Source organism: Dipteris shenzhenensis, chromosome 15 (genome assembly GCF_047967505.1).
Source record: "Dipteris shenzhenensis isolate YYH24624 ecotype China chromosome 15, Dip_SZ_1.0, whole genome shotgun sequence".
Classification (NCBI taxonomy): domain Eukaryota; kingdom Viridiplantae; phylum Streptophyta; class Polypodiopsida; order Gleicheniales; family Dipteridaceae; genus Dipteris; species Dipteris shenzhenensis.
The window spans coordinates 24,447,510-24,458,369 of record NC_141610.1 but is presented as its reverse complement, the minus strand read 5'-3'; positions in this window follow the sequence as shown (position 1 = coordinate 24,458,369).

Sequence of the window (10,860 nt, the reverse complement as noted above, 5' to 3'; positions counted from 1 at the left end):
ATTTTGATGGACCGAATGCTGCATGCCCTTGTGGGTGTTTTCTGAGGAAGGTTGTTGTGCTTATGCAGAGCTAATGCAAACTGTCGAGATCAAAACGTATTGTTATTGCGAGCAAATGCGGCTGCTATAGCATGTAGATGGGTGTAGGAACACGATGGGTCATATGTTTATATTAAGTTTCCTTTGCAAATAACATTGTTGCTGATGGTGATGCTGCAGTAAAAAATGGTGCCTATTGTTCTAAAGCATGGAGCATGGCTAGCCATAAAGACATTCTGATCTCTAGTTGCCATGCAAAGATGGAGTCACCACTTAGGATTTTCAAAAAAATTTAGATCATGATAAGCAAAGCTGCCGGGCCTGTGGATCACGGATACTCCCACACTACCTAGGCACACACACGCGCACACACACACACACACACACACACACACACACATACATACATACATAAATACTAATTTTAAAAAATAAAAATAAAATAGTTATTATAGTATATATTAAAAGGTATATATTTGATTTAAATTAAAACTTTACTTTAAATCAAAGATAGCTTTTAAGTTATACAAGCTAATCAATTTTACTTTTATCTATACAATTAAATTTAAATTTGAAATTGAATTTTATTTAAAAAGATAAACTAATTTTCACTTTCAAAATATATAAATAGGCCAATTAGATTAACTAATTCATCTATAATTAAAATTTAAATTAATTAAATAAAATTTATTTTTAAAAAATTTATCCTCTTCCCTTACCGCTGTGGCGACCGCTGCTATTGCAGCCACTGTCGAGGGGTAAGGGAGTGGGGGATATGACCCTCAAAAGACCCCCCTCCCTTACCTCATGGTGGTCCCTGCGATCGTTAGGGGGTAAGGGAGAGGGGGCAATCCCCCGTCCATTACCCCCTAGCGGCTACGACCATCAAGGGGTAAGGAAGGGGGATTCCCCAAGCCTCACTCTACCTTGAGTCCCCTCTCCTCTACATTCCTCGTGATCCTTCCCTGCATTAATCCTTTCCACGTCGCACCACCACAACAATCACCGACAAAAGGTAGAGGGAAAGGAGGAGGAGCGGGAGACGAAAGGAAGGTAGAGGGAAAGGAGGAGTGGGTGGCAGAAGCTAGAGGAGAAGGAAGGGACGGGGTAGGGGAAGGAGTCGTTGTGAGGTGAAGAGAGAGAGAGGGGGGGAGAGGAAGAGGTCGTGGCGAGAGGGGACACGAGAGAGATGTGATTAGTGAGAGGAAATGGGAGAGTTTGAAGAAAAGCTTGCCAAGAGGAGTGGGAAGAAGGAAGAAAGAACATTACGGGAGAGAAGAAGGAAAGAGGAAAGAAAAGGGGAGTGTCGGAGATTCACAATGTGACAAATTAAAATTTTTTCTTGCACGAAATTCTCTTAAACATTCTCCTAGATATGACATTCCTTCCTTGCTTCATGACATTCTCTTCCACATGACATTCTCTTCACACATTCTAGTACATTGTTAAGTTCTTTGTTTGTCTCTCTCTTTCATTGTACTTTGCTTGACGCTCTTTGTCTCTTTTTGCATCGTATTCCTCTCTCTCTCTCTCTCCTCTCATCGTCCTTTCTCTCTCTCACACTCTCCTTTCTCTTCTCTCTCCTTTTGCATCTTCTATTGTCCCTTCTCCCTTCCGTTCACTCCTCCCAATGCAACTTCCCTTTTCCATTCCATCCGCTCCTCCGATGCAACTTCCATTCTCTTCCCATGAAGTTCAATGGATGGAATTTTCCATTCTGGAAACTTACCACCTGGTTCTATCTCATGCAAAAAGTTTTTCCAGGATCGGTCAATGGGATGGATAGGAAGCATGAGAGTGAACATGATGCTATTATGTGGGCTTAGTGAAATGACAAGATAGTTGGTCTGTTGGGATGTGCACTTGTACCGACTACTTCCATCATATTGATGTTGCAAAAACAGTGGCCAAGAATTGGTGAATTATGGATACACTCTTTGGTGTTAGGATCAAACAATCTAAAACTATGGTAAAGTAGGAATTATTCGGCCACATGAGCTCCCTAATTGCAGGCTCAGCCCTCCTTGCTCCTTTCTTAAAGGGGGCTAGTTCCTCCCTTCAAGGGCCTGGCCCCTCCCTTCATGTCGCTTCCTCTTTCCTTGCTTTGAGCTCCCTAGTTTACAGGCTCGGCCCTTCTTGTTCCTTTCCTGAAGGGGGCTAGTTCCTCCCTTTAGGCTCCTTTTCTTTGCAGTCGGGCTCATCAGGCTTCTTCAATCCAAGCTCCTTGTCTTTTGCAATTTTTGCCCAAATGGCAAATTGAGCTGCAACATCTACTTTCTTGCTATGATGAGGTAGCAAATGGAAAAGAAACTAAACCTACAACTAGAGAAGGAGAAGCTTCGTGGCTTCCCAAAGATGAAAAAGCACGTGCTATAATTGCTCTTGGTTTAAGTGATTTCTTTATTCATCACATTGATGGATGTGAGACTGCTCATGCTACATGGACTCATCTTGAGCATGTTTTTGGAGCACAGCAAAGATGCTCCAAGTATAGCTTGCTTATCAAGCTCTTTGATTTAAAATTGGATAGAGGAGAATCCATCTCTTCACAGGCTAAATTCAATGAAGAGCATTTTGACACAGTTATCTGGCATCAAGCTTAATCTTGATGAAGATATTGTAATTGCCGGAATGCGATGGTTTCCCTCCCACACAAAAAGCATCTTATTTGACAAAAAGCTCCAATTTTTATCTCCTTTAATCTCCTTCTCAAACTCATCATTCACAAGCACCCAATTTTTGCTCCATTTTAACTTTATTTCATCTATCACGTCTTGCTCCCTTCCATCTGGCAACTTCATAGAAACTACAAAAGAACCCTTTGTTGGAACATAACCCTCCCTTTCAAAAGCCCTCTTTATAGTATTAAGGTCACCCCTCTCCTTTTCCCCTCCCTTCCCTCCCTCCCTCCCTCTCTCTCTCTCTTCTCCTCTCTCTTTTTCCTCTCCCTTCTAATTTCTCTCTTTTCCCCTCTCTTTCTCTTTCTCTTCCTTTGTCTTCACCTCTCTTTCCCCTTCTCTTCCCCTCTCTTTCCCCTTCTCTTCCCCTCTTTTTCCCACTCTCTTCCCCCCTCATTTCCCACATTCTTTTCCATTCCTTTCCACATTTCCAGATTCTTTTTTGCATTTCTACATTCTTTTCCACATTTTTGCATCCTTTTTTGCATTTTTGCATTCTTCTCCTTTCCTTTTTCCAAATCTTTTCTTCTTCTCTCCACTCTTCTCCTCTCCTTTCTTCTCCTTTCCACTCTTCTTTCCTGCCTTCTTTTCTTCTCCTCTCTTCTTTTTTCTTCCTCTCCTCTCTTGACACATGATCATCACAAATTCATGTACCGCATTTGAGTTTTTTTAACTTTGAATTTTGTGGGCACTGTCTCTATGGGAAGCATATTAAATTAGCCCATCAAATAAGGGTAAAGAAAGAGCTAGAAAAGATGGAATTGGTGCATTCAGACGTATGTGGTTGCATGCCTGCACGATCAAATTAGGTGGGGCTGAATACTATATGATGTTCAGAGATGATGCAACGAGGAAAGTTTGGGCTTATACCAAGATTTTGACAGGTGCTCTCAGTACTTTATGCAAACATCGGTTTGCATGTGAGCGAATGGAATAGCATAGCTACCACCCGAAGCACATGTTCAGGGAGTTGTTTTGAAATGTGCATATAGCATGTTCATAGAACTATTTGTGGTCTCAGTCGAGTACGCTTTAGCAAGAGGGAGGTAACTTCCCCTCGTACTCCAGGCCAAAACCCAATTGCAAAAAAGATGAACCGCACCATTCAAGAAAGGATGCAGTGTATGCTTTCCAATGCAAGTCTTTTTAGTAGTTTTTGGGCTGAGGCAATGAAGACTACAATACATGTGATTAATAGATCATCCAACAAGAATTTGGACGTTGGTATTTTGGAAGAGGCATGGAGTGGCAAGAAGCCCTCTTATATCATTTGCGTATATTTGGGTGTGAGGCATATGCACATGTGCCAAAATAGCTTTGAAAGAAGCTATATCCAAAATCTAAGAAATGCATCTTTCTAGGGTATGGTGAAAGTGGAGAGATGGGCTATCGTCTCTGGGATCCAAAAGGCAAGAAAATCCTACAAAGCCATGATGTGGTCTTCAATGAGAAGAAGATGCATAAGACACTTATCAGAGATGTTGAAATGAGTCAAGTTCCAGGATGTGATTCCACCCGCATATGATGGTAGACAACAAGCTGTATGTGGCATAAATGGTGCAACCAGGTACCTCGAGGGGTGCACTACTTAGAAACCCTATGTATCATGTGCGTTCAAGGGGTATTTAAAAAACCCCTCAACTAAAATTTTCCAATCAATAAAAATACCCCTCTTTACTTATGAACTAAGTGATTTTTTTCTAAAATTGAATTTAAAAATCCCTCATGTTATTGTATACCTGTTAAAATTTTCCAAATAGTTAAATTTAAGTATCCCTCCTTTTGAATGCACGTGGTACACTAAATCTTTTTGAGGTGAACCCCCCGACCCAGGCACTCCTATTGGTACACAAAAAAGGGCAGATGATAGATCATCCATTGGTGGACATGATGAGCTAAATGTGGCTGGTATGTAGGATGGACAGCAAGCTGAAATGCCCTTGATAAGATTAGCTAGAGTGTCTAAAATGCCTAGCTATGTGATGCTTACTGATTGCGGGGAGCCTTCTTGCTACAGAGAGGCTATGATGCATGAGGATCAGCACAATTGGGAGTATGCTAAGCAATCAGAGATGAGTTCACTCATGAAGAATAAGACTTGGGACTTGGTTTCTTTGCCACATGGAAAGAAAGCATTGCCATGAAAATGGGTCTACAAGATAAAGGTCACGGGTGATGATGTGGCTAAGTACAAGGCCCATTTGGTTGCTAAAGGGTTCAAGCAAGAGAAGGGTGTGGACTTTGATGAGATCTTCTCTTCAGTTGTGAAGATGATGACACTTAGATGCATACTTGGACTTGTGACTATAGAGGATATGCAGCTTATGCAGATGGATATCAAGACAACTTTCTTGCATGAGGAAATGTACATGGTACAGTTGGAAGGATTTTAAGAAAAGGGCAAACATCATATGGTTTGCAAGATGAAAAAAAGTCTCTATGGCCTTAAACAAGCACCTAGAGATTGGTATCTGAAGTTTGATGCTTTCATTTGGTCCCAGGGTTTCAAAAGGAGTGAAATTGTTCACCACCTCTACACTAAAAGGGCTAAGGATAATAGCATGATACTCCTGGCACTTTATGTGGATGATATGCTATTGGCTAGCAAGAACACTTATGAGCTGGAAGCATTAAAGGCCAAGTTGCATGAGGCCTTTGACATGAAGAATTTGGGAGATGCAGGTCATATTCTTGGTATGTGCATCACGCTTGACCGGAGTAGGAAACTCCTTTGGCTTTCACAGAAGGAGTATGTTACAAAAGTATTGCAACGTTTCAATATGGATGGTAGAGAGGCATTGAGTAATCCATCGCCTCCATATATGAAACTGAGTCAAGCAGATAGTCCTAAAACAGATGAGGAGAGGGCCAGGTTCCTTATGCATTAGTGGTTGGGAGTCTTATGTATGCTATGATAGGTACTAGACCGGACATTGCATTTGTAGTGGGAATTGTTAGTAGCTGGTATATGGCTAATCCAAGAAAGAGGCATTGGGAGGCAATTAAGTGCATCATGAGATACATGAAGGGTACCAAGGAGATGTGCATCTACTTTGGTAGAGGAGAGATGCATGTACTTGGGTACATAGATTCAGACTATGCAGGGCATGTGGATAGCAAGAGATCCACTTCTGGTTATAGGTTCACCTTTGCAGCTGGTGTAGTGTGATGGATGTCTCATGCACATAAGTGCATTGCTTTGTCACCATAGAGGCCGAGTGTGTTGCAACTAGAGAGAGTTTTAAGGAGACTATATGGCTTGATCAGCTAGTGGGAGACTTGGGGATTCATATAGGTGTACCGACATGATTACATAGTGATTCTATGAGTGCTATTCAGCTATCACAAAATCTGATCTTTCAAGAAAAGTCCAAACACATTAAGGTCACGTACCATTTCATCATGGAGGTACTTGAGGACAAGCACATAGAGCTTGTCAAGGTTCATATATTGCCTTTCACAATCTATGTACTCAATGCAAATATCTAGCATCCTCATAACCTCATGGCTACTGCATATTACCCTTTTCCAATAACTCTCCATTCAAGAATGAAGTCTTGACATGTTGATGCATTTTCCAGCCATTAGTTGTACCTAATGTAACCAGCATCCAAATTGTTACCATCTTCGCCACAGGGCTGAAATCTCTTCATAATCAATGCCATATTATTAAGCATAACCTTTAGCAACCTTGTACATGCTCACACTACCATCTGCATTATGCTTCACTTTGTAAATACATTTGCATCCTGTGACGTTCTTGCCCTTAGGCAAGTCAACAATTGAACATCTCTCCTACTGCATGCATCTACTCACCCATGCATTTTAGCCACTATGGCTACTTGATGGAATCCTCAAGCTTCTTGAGCTCCTTATCTTGTAACACATTTGTCACATAGTTATGGTGCACTACCACAAAACCATCGTAAGTAAGCCTTTGCAATGGGTATCTCACTTGAGTAGACCTATGAGATAAAGTTGTACCTTTAGCATTAGGTTTTAGGCCAATTTGTTGCTCAAAAATAGCAGCCCCTGATGTCACATTTGGGCTGGAAATTTCCGCATCATGTGGTTGAACATTAGTGCTTCCTTGGGCATGAGAGTGTGGACTATTTGGCACTGACTTGGAGCTAGTAAACTCATGATTTTGAGGCTAATTTACTACTATAATATCAGCCTTACTTCTAACATTCTAAAGCATTCTTGTATTTCTTGCATTTGCATTTGCCCTTAGCCGGCTGCGTGACCACAGATTCACAGTTTCTATAGTAGTGACTCCACTTCTTGACCCAAATGCAACCTCTACATGTGGCTACCCTTACACTTGATTTCTGGCCATATTTGTGAATGTATCTGACATGGAAACCATTGGCTTATACCAACTACTAAGCTCACCATAAACAATGTCTTTGCTAATCTGTAGCTCTGTAGCTCCTGAGTGGATCGATTATAACATCTGTATCCCTTAGACTCTTATGCATAACCAACAAAGATGCATTTTTTAGACTTTGGATCTAACTTCTTTCTCTTTACATCTAGTACATGTACATAACAAATACACCCAAAGACTTTTAGATGGGAATCATCCGGCTCCCTGAATAAACTTCCTCCAATGTCTTATTATGCACTGCTATTGTGGGCATTCTATTCATAATGTAAACTGCACATTGTATTGCTTCTACCCAATAGTACCTAGGCATGTTCCTTTGATTCAACAATGCAAGCCCTACTTTTGAAATGCTACAATTTTACCATTCTACCACACCATTCTGCTCATATGTGTGTGCATGATGAATGACATGCTATTGTAAATATTTAGTAAACTCCTTACACATATATTCTCTCCCTCCATCCAAATGGATGGTTATGATTCGTATTCTAGTTTCACACTCAACCATGACTCTAAATTATTAAAATTTTTCAAAAACTCCAGGCTTCTCATGCATGAAATAAACCCCGGTCTTCCGTGTGTAATCATCAATGAATGAGACATATATTTCAACCCCCTCATGATGGGTTGAGAAGCTATCCATACATCCAAATGAATAAGTTTAAGCACCTTATGTGCTCTCTCTCCTTTCGACTCCAACGTCCCTGCTCCCTTCTGTGGACTCCAATCCAAATCCAAGATTAGCTATCACTCCGCTTCACGCTGAAGGGTACACTCAGTCTCTGACCTGATAGTTTCTTTGCCATCCGGCTCCACTGCCACATACTGCAAACCTCTGCCCGATCTCTAATCCTGCTCTACCAACAAGGGGATATGTCTCCAGCACACACCATTCTCCATATAGACGGGATAGCCAACAAATGTACACGGGATGATTCGCAACATGATCGACAAGGCTCTTCACTCGGGTGAGGCTCACACCTCCATATTAGCCATTCCCACCGACCTCTCTTCGAGAACTCAATCATCACAAAGACATCCCACAATGCTAAACGTAAGCTGATAAGGAGTGCCTCACACGCGCCATAATTCATTGGCAATTCATTGCATGCACCACTGACACTCCGTCTCTTGAAGCACAAGATAGACAGAAGCTCTTCCCATGAGTCCCCTCTACATATGGCACCCAAACGCGGCCATCGCCTCACATTCGCTAACATATAGGAAGAGCCCGAGCCCAGCCTTCACCTCTTGAGCACAGTGGCATTGTTGGATGCAAGCATGGCCCCTAAGCGATCTGTAATGCCCGCTCAGAAGAGTCCAAGGCAACTCCCAACTTGGAAGAAGATTGTCGATATCCCTGATCCAGAGGAGACTGAGTCCGATGACGAGCCTCCTCTCCCACCACCAAAAAAAACAATGATTACAACAAGCTTCACCAACTTTAAGGTGTCCTTGGACTTGACAAAGCATCAAAAGTGGCTGAAACGGATTGGCCTATTGTAGTATGCAAATCTGCTGCCCTAAGCATCCTGGAAAGCTTCTCCACAATCTCTCGCACAATACGAAAGCTTTTAGAGGAGTGGAGGTATGCTCGCTCACAATGTTATGCTTTCTTTGGAAATTATTGCACAAGTTTTCCAACTTCCAACCAATGGCAATGGCAATTAATTACGACGTGGATGGTAATCATGTGCCACCATCTTGGTAATTAACTGGTAATTAATTGTGGTAATTAACCGCACTCGATTGGGCATGCAAGCCCGATGATTGGTAATTAACTGCACTCTATTGATCATGCAAGCCTAGTGGTAGTAACTGCTAGGTGAGTAATTGCAGGCCACTGTGGTGGCTGGTAATTAACTATCAACCTGGTGGAATCTTAGCCACAACAGACGGTTGATCAGAGCCACCACCACTGGGCAGTAATTACCACAAATGTAAATCATGAAGCCTAATCACCTCTAACCACTCATTACCATGCACTCTACTAAGAATGCAAGCCCGATGATTGGTAATTAACTGTACTTTACTGATCATGCAAGCCTGGTGGTATGTCTCTTTCTCAAGGGCAATCTCCAAGAGCTTGATAACCAACTTGAAGAATTGTGTGGATGGCAAATCCAAATTGTCATCTTGGTCTGCTAGAGTTGCAATGCACCTGATGACATCTACCCTCAAAGGGCATTTTGAGCAATACGATAAGAAGATGTCTCAAAAGGTGACTTTTCTACAAGAGAAAGCCACCGATGTAGCAAAGGCAACGCAACTTGAGAAAATTCTCAAGGAGGGTGCAAAAGACAAGGTAGAGGAGGTAGAAGCAAGGGCCTTGTAGGCACGAGCGCAAGCTGAGGCTGCTGCAAAAATGGTTGACATGGAAAGGCATAGAAGAGAAGAAGCAAAGAAGCGCATTAAAGAGCCCCAGGATAGGCTTGAAGATGTCATAATGGATGGGGACATCGTGGAGAAGGAGCTAACAATGATGCAAAAGCATCTTGAAGAGTAGAGTGCAAAAAAGGAGGCTCTTTACAAATGGCTCTACAACATGTAGAACACATTGAACATTGGAAAAGACTAGATGATGGAGGAACTGAAATGGGAGAGTGCAGAAACTAGAGCAATGATGCAGGAGTTGTGAGCTTCAAGGCTAGGAAGAATGGGACAAAGAGCAGCCACAGTGGATAAGACAATGAGGAAGCTCTCTAGGCCAAGAAGGATGCAGAGAGTAGCCATGGTGGAGCAAGTTGTAGCAGCCATAGGGGGGGTTGCTACCTAGAACCACTTTTGCAAGTTCAAAGTTTAAGCTACAAGACCCTACAACAAGGTTACAATAGGATTATGCACGAGCTTACAGTGGATTTTGAAAGTTTTGAAAAGAAGTCCACCATCATGAGAGATTTCCAAGCTAGAGTGGAAGTCTTGGAAACGACCCATGTTGATGCTATTGAGCAAGCTTCAAGAGATGATGAGGGAATCAGATGAAGCTATTGCATTGAGTGAGCAAAGAGTGGAGGAGATGAAGGAGAACATACACAGCCTTGGGATGAGGGAGGAAGGGATCAAGAAGCAACTTCTTCATGTACAGAGTCAGACTGTGGTGTTGACATCTGCAATAGTTAAATCGGATGCCTATCATGTTATCCAGCAGGGTCCAAAATGCATGGTCTGCCAAATCCCCATCATAGATGACTGCATGATCCGATGGTCTGCGTGCTACCACCCTGTGCATTTTTTTGTTTGGGGATGTTTGTGCATGCAAGCTCACTATGTAGACTATGTAATGTGCCATTGACTAGGTCATGGACATATCAAATGTGCCTACCTGCACTATAGCTATCTACAACGAGAAAGTAGATGCTGCAGCTCAATTTTCCGTATGGGCAAAAATTGCAAAAGATAAGGAGCTTGAATTGAAGAAGGCCAAGACTGCAAAGAAAAGGAGCCTTAAGGGAGAAATCAGCCCCATTCAGGAAAGGAGCAAGAAGGGCCAAGCCTGCAACCAGGGAGCTCAAAGCCAAGAAAGAGGAAGCGACATGAAGTGAGGGGCTGGGCCCTTGAAGGGAGGAACCCACCTCCTTCAAAAAACTTGGAGCAAGGAGCACCGAGCCTGCAATTAGGGAGCTGAAAAAGGCAACCTGCTCAAAGCAATGTGAAACCATCTCCCTAAAGGAAATAAGTATTTGAGATGTAATCTATTGAATTATTATTGTTCTCCAAAGTTTACTTGGGCAATGTATCGATTTTAGGATAACA